Raw genomic sequence first — 5,851 nt, forward strand, 5'->3', positions numbered from 1 at the left:
ACTCTATAGAACTGAATTGATGAAGATGCATACTATCCCAATCACATCACTAATTTGTTCCAGATAGTTTTCAAGATTTTATTCATTTATTTGACAGAGAGAGAGAGAGACAAAGAGAGAGAGCGCACACACAAGCAGGCAGAGCAACAGGTAGAGGGAGAAGGAGAAGCAGACTCCCCGCTGAGCAGGGAGCCTGACATGGGGCTCAATCCCAGGACCCTGGGACCATAGACCTGACTGAAGGCAGACGCTCAACTGACTGAGCCACTCAGGCGCCCCGTCTCCAGATAGTTTTAACTTGGAACTCCCCTAACAGGAAATAAAGAGGGTTTTTCCACTAAGAAACAGACGAGAGGGGTGCCTGGCTGGCTGGGTCGGAAGAGTGTGTGACTTTTGATCTCAAGGTCATGAGTTTGAGCACTATGTTAGATGTAAAGATTACTAAAAAAGTGAATAAACTAAAAAAAAAAAAAAAGGGAAACAGACAAAGACAAGAAGCTAGAAATTAACCACCACTTGCTACTTCTGTGTATCATTTGTTTTGGTAGTTATACAGCCTTTGTAAGGATTATAAAAGACTTAAAACAACTGAAATGTCCATCAACTAAGAACTGATTCAATATACAATGTATTTATCAATATTAAAGAGAATGAGGCAGACAGATCCATATGCACTGATGTGGAATAATCTCCAAATACTGGGCAGGAAGAAAATTGTGGTCCACCTATTGCTTCCTATATTCTTTTTAAGGTAGAGTAGTTATATACTTAGTTTTGTTTTTTTTTTAAGATTTTATTTATTTATTTGACAGAGAGACAGCAGGGGGAGTGGAGGAGGGAGAAGCAGGCTTCCCGCCGAGCAGGGAGCCCGATGCAGGGCTCGATCCCAGGACCCTGGGATCATGACCTGAGCCGAAGGCAGACGCTTAACAACTGAGCCACCCAGGCGCCCCTGCTTCCTACATCCTTGGTCTCAAATTGTGTTAAGTACTTATTTTCTGATGCAGTTCTAGCAAAAAGCAAACAGAGACCTATCTATGCTCTGAAAGTGCAAGCTTTTGTGAGGAGAAATTTTAGGTAAAATTAAGGGAATTGTTCATACAGATGCAAAATGGGACCAGAGTTCTGTAGAGTAGAGCCACTTAAGGAGAAACTTGTCAGGTTAAGGTGAAGACAGGAAGCATTCACAAAAGTACAAGTTTTAACTGCTTACAAATGTAACCGTTAGGGCATCTTGTGACAGTATTTATGAAGTCCCTTTGTGAGGTTTCTGGACTTAAATGATATAAACTTTTCTTCAATGATGTTATATTTATTCTTAAAATAACCTGTGCTAATTTGTTGCTATGGTTAACCAGATTCCCACTGTCACCTGTGGCCCTCTTATGTGGATATAAAGGTACGGGTTCTTTCGTTTGGCAGAAGGCCTGAAAAATGTACCCCCCCTTTTTTTTTTTAACTTTTGGGCTAAAGGAAATTTAAGAGATTGGTGACCAATCAATAACTCGTTTTGAGACTATGTGCAGAAGAGATTTTTGCTGGGGGAAGGACAATGTGTATATTCTGCTAACAATGATAAAGGTATGTATGAAAGAGTATGTTCATATATGCATAAACCTCTCTGCACCTGCACACACCATACCTCGGCAACAGAAGTTGCTGGGAGAAGCCCAGGGATGGCATCAGGGTGGGAGGGAGATGTATTTTCACCTTACACTTTTGTACTATTTTGACTTTTTTTTTTCTTTTTACTATTAGCATCTTATTCAGGAAAATAATTTAAGATGATTTCTAAGTATAAGGAATAAGAGTTGAAGGGGAAAAACTTCCAATTTCTATATAATTTTGCAACAGCCCTGCAAGATAGATGTGTTATTACAGAGAGAAGGAAATAACTGGCTCAAAATCATCAAGCTAGAAGTAGAATCCAGGTAAAGCTGAATCCAAAGCAAAGGTATCTTTTAGTTTTATACTCTCGACACGTAAGTACCCTAGATTGTAGTTATGATCAAACTGCAAAAAAATTATCAAATATAATTGATATAATTTATACAATTTAATTTAAACTTGCTAGATACAACACTATTGACTGATCTAAGGGTTTTTTTTTTATGATGTATAATAAATGGCTACAGTAAATGAGAAGGTATACTTTTTCTAAGGCAATCAAAATTCAATTAAAATTCAAAGACTTTCCAGGACGCCTGGGTGGCTCAGTTGGTTGTGTCCAACTCTTGATTTCGGCTCAGGTCATGATCTCAGGGTCGTGGGATCGTGTGCTGCATTGGGCTCATTGGGCTGCTTAAGATTCTCTCCCTCAGGGACGCCTAGGTGGCTCAGTCAAGCTCTGCCTTCGGCTCAGGTCATGATCCTGGGGTCCTGGGATGAGCCCCACGACTGGCTCCCTGCTCAGCAGGGAGCCTGCTTCTCCCTGCCACTCTGCCTACTTGTGCGCTCTCTCTCTCTCTGTAAAATAAATAAAATCTTAAAAAAAAAAAAAGATTCTCTCCCTCTCTCTCTCTAAAAAAAAAAAAAAAAATCAAAGGCTTTCCAAGGACTTTGATTTTAAAAAATCACAATGTTCCTATTGCTTCTGTTTCTTTTCCGGAAATTTAAAAAAGATTTTATCTGCAAAGACAAGTCTTCAATGCTCAGTGCTATTCTATGACCAACAGGCCCAACTAGGTAACTGAAGGACCTGGCAAATTATGAGGATTACTCTCACTATGGAAACCTCCCTGTGTTCCTATAATTAATGGAACAGTATAATCTACAAATGTGCATCTTGTGCCTTCCTCAAGAAATTAGACAACGCTCGCGCCTGCTTTATCCTGAGGCAGCAAGAATTCTCTGGTGCCTGGCTGAGGGTAGAGGCTCCTATCCCCCTTCTGAGAGGCCTTTTCTCCTATTTTCTCCATATAATTTCTAGCCTCACCGCAGGCCCCATCTGCGGACCGGCACCTGTTATTTGCTCACAGGAGGCAAAGCTTTGTTTTATCGCTCCGCCTTAGGCTTCAGGGCGGCCGCACCTGTTGCAAGTGATAAACAAGTAGAATTTTCAAGTAAAGCTTTCCTGTTAGAAAGCCGGCATATGGTGCTTGAGGCAAGATAGCCTTTCCAAGAGACCTTTCAAAGGGCTGCGCCCCACTTGATTTAGCCAAAAGGCCGAGAAACTCCTGGAAGATGAGTGTGTGCTGGAGGAACACGAGGAAGGACAGCGGTGCCCGGCGGACCCGAACGCTGAGCAGAAGTCCAGCCGCAAAAGCTCACGGGGTGGGGCCCTTCCTGGGCTGGGGGACGCCCGAGCAAGGCTTTCCCATCATCAACACCAGGAAGGACTTTTAGGGGTCCGTTCTTTCCATCCAAGGAAGGGAGCAACAAGTAACACTACTGGGCAACACTACACGGCAGGTGCACCCCCAGATGCCACGGGGACTCACTCCACGGGTGAGACGCTGAGGCTGGGAGAGGCTACGTGACCGCCCCGGCGGTCACACTTTTGTTCACAGCCCGGCTGCCGGACCACACATGTGAATGTGCGCCTCACAGCCATGCTTCGTGCGTTTCGGTTCAGTTAGCCGGCAGGGTAGGTCAAGTCCGCAGAGGGGCGCTGCAAAGGCACTTTGTTTTGCCCAAAGCTTAGCAGGGCCGGGCCTCCACAGGGACCTAAATTCTGTGCGTGCTGTGGTTGCGAACTTCCTCATCCGCCCGGGGCTCTTCACGCCGACTGCCAGCCGAGGAGGCCTCCGCCGGAAGCCCAGCTCAGGGTGGCAGCCCGAGTCTCAGCCTGCCTGCCCTGCGGTGATGGGGACATAGGGACTCTGACGTCCCCGCAGGGAGCTGCAGTGCCTGGTCCCACGGGTCAGCGCCGCACTGTGATCGGAGTGATTTTTCAAATGTCATTCGCACTCCACTTTGGCTTTCGCCCTCATCGATCTCCCCAACCCCTAAGAGGCCCCTGCTCTCTACCGTAGCGATGGCAGCGCGCGTCACCGGAAGCGAGATGCTGCAGACGCCCCTCTCTGGGCCTGAACCAGAGAGTGCCTTCGAGTTCTGGGGGACCCTTCACGGTCCACCTGCCTCGGCTGCTCTTGTTTCAGCCATGGGTGGTGTGTGGTGTGTGGCGTGGGGCGGTGGGGGAGGCATGAGGAAAGAAGCCTCGGGAAGGAGGGGCGGATCAGGTCCAGCCTCGGCCGAGCGCCCCCCTTCTGCCTCTGCGCCCTGGCCTTAGGGGCAGTCTCGGCGGGGGAGGGGGGCAGTGACCTCCTTTCCCTTCGCTTAAGCAAGACCGACCTTGAATTTTCCTCAGAAGGAAATTTTTGTGAGAAGCCGTAAGGTAAAGAAAACAAGAGTAAGGGGACTGGATATGTTTTACGGATTTACTAGGGTTCTCCTCGCTTTCCTGGAGGAGCCCCATCAATGACTGGCCAAGCTGTTGCCACCAGCTGTGCACACCTGTCCTGGGCCTCTTTTCATCACCTGGGCTTGCCTTTACCCTCCCTTATCCTCAGCCCGAACTCGGGTTCATTGGCCGCCCTAGCTCTTGTGATCTCTACCTGCCTTTTCGACTCCTCAAACAGTGCTTCCCCTGGCTCTCTCTGAAGCTGCCTGCCGAGTGGGTCTAAATGCACTGATGCGGCTCTCTCCCGTGCTGAGTGACTTCTCCCTCTCTCTGCCCAGGGGTTTCTAGAATCTTCTCATTGGCCCCACTGTTTCCATCCTATTTCTTGCCTTGCTGGCTTGTTAAGGCACCTTCTCAGTTGGGATATTGTTCAAAGCCAGCACCTCTACCTACTTTCTTTAGTGACCCTGTTATTTTAATTTCAGGAGCCAGTCTGCAGCTAATTCACACCTCCCAGAATGCACAAGCCTCCTTGCAGCTCCTTGCTGGAAAAGCCACCAATCTTGTGACAGCCCCAGGACACCTCTCTCCACAACCCTGCTTTGTGTCCTAAATGCAAGCCCATCACACTTCTCAGCTGTTCCTACCACCAAGCTTTGTGCACACGGGGCCCATGGTCAGGACGTCCCGCGATCTGCTCTTCCACTTGGTGAGCTTCTTCTCTAAGGCAAAACAGAATGGGGTTTAGAACATAGCGCTGGCAAGTTACTGGATTTCTCTAAGCTTGTTTCCTTGTCTGTAAAATGGGGGTTAATAATAGGGTGTTGTGAGGATTAAATGAGTTCATGTGTGAAATGCTTACAAGAGTGCCTACCACATAGTAAGCTATTATGATCAATAATTCACTTTAAAAATACACACACACACACGTGTACAGAAAGAGAACGTGCGTGCATGTGCTAGCTCACCCTCAAATAGTTATTCATGGTCCTGGTTTTTCCCTGAACCTGTGAATTCCTTAAGGGCCAGAACAATGCACACCGTAGCAAATGCTGGCCCAACTGTCTCAGGGCTGGAGGGTAGCTGGGGGTCAGGAACATGGCCCCTGGGCTGCCTCGGTTTCCTTCTCACTTTGCCACTTAATAGGTGAGCGATTTTGGCCCAATTTCTGGACATTCTCTAAACCTTATTTCTTCATTTGTAAAAGGGGAAAGTAACTCTTCTCTGACTTGGATATTGCCAAGATAAAAATTATCATGTATGTAAACCACTCAGCAGACATCTAGAATGGCAGTTTCCATTTCTGCTGGATTCTTTGTTCTGTTTGTTGCCATTAGGTTCTATTCTTAAACTGTCTTGATAAGGAATTTACTATAACCAAATATTTTTCTAGATAAAAAGTCAAAGAACCTTCAGGATCTTTCTCCTCAACTATTGAAAAAGTCTACAGTTACAACCCAGCCGGCCAAAGAGAAATTAGATTTCATTCCATCAGGCTTCAGTGGTTAT

At 46.6% G+C, this 5,851-nt stretch overlaps 1 long non-coding RNA gene across 1 annotated transcript; it reads left to right on the top strand.

Annotated features, from left to right (window-relative positions):
• The first annotated feature begins 4,250 nt into the window (after positions 1-4,250).
• LOC141371615 (uncharacterized) lies at positions 4,251-5,851 on the top strand. The gene is made up of 3 exons (XR_012376705.1): positions 4,251-4,336; positions 4,828-5,051; positions 5,736-5,851. It is a non-coding gene; the product is annotated as an uncharacterized lncRNA (long non-coding RNA).

The sequence above is a fragment of the Callorhinus ursinus genome, unplaced genomic scaffold (assembly GCF_003265705.2).
Source record: "Callorhinus ursinus isolate GAN/ISIS: 27379988/994484 unplaced genomic scaffold, GSC_fseal_2.0 scaffold81, whole genome shotgun sequence".
In the NCBI taxonomy this organism is placed as follows: domain Eukaryota; kingdom Metazoa; phylum Chordata; class Mammalia; order Carnivora; family Otariidae; genus Callorhinus; species Callorhinus ursinus.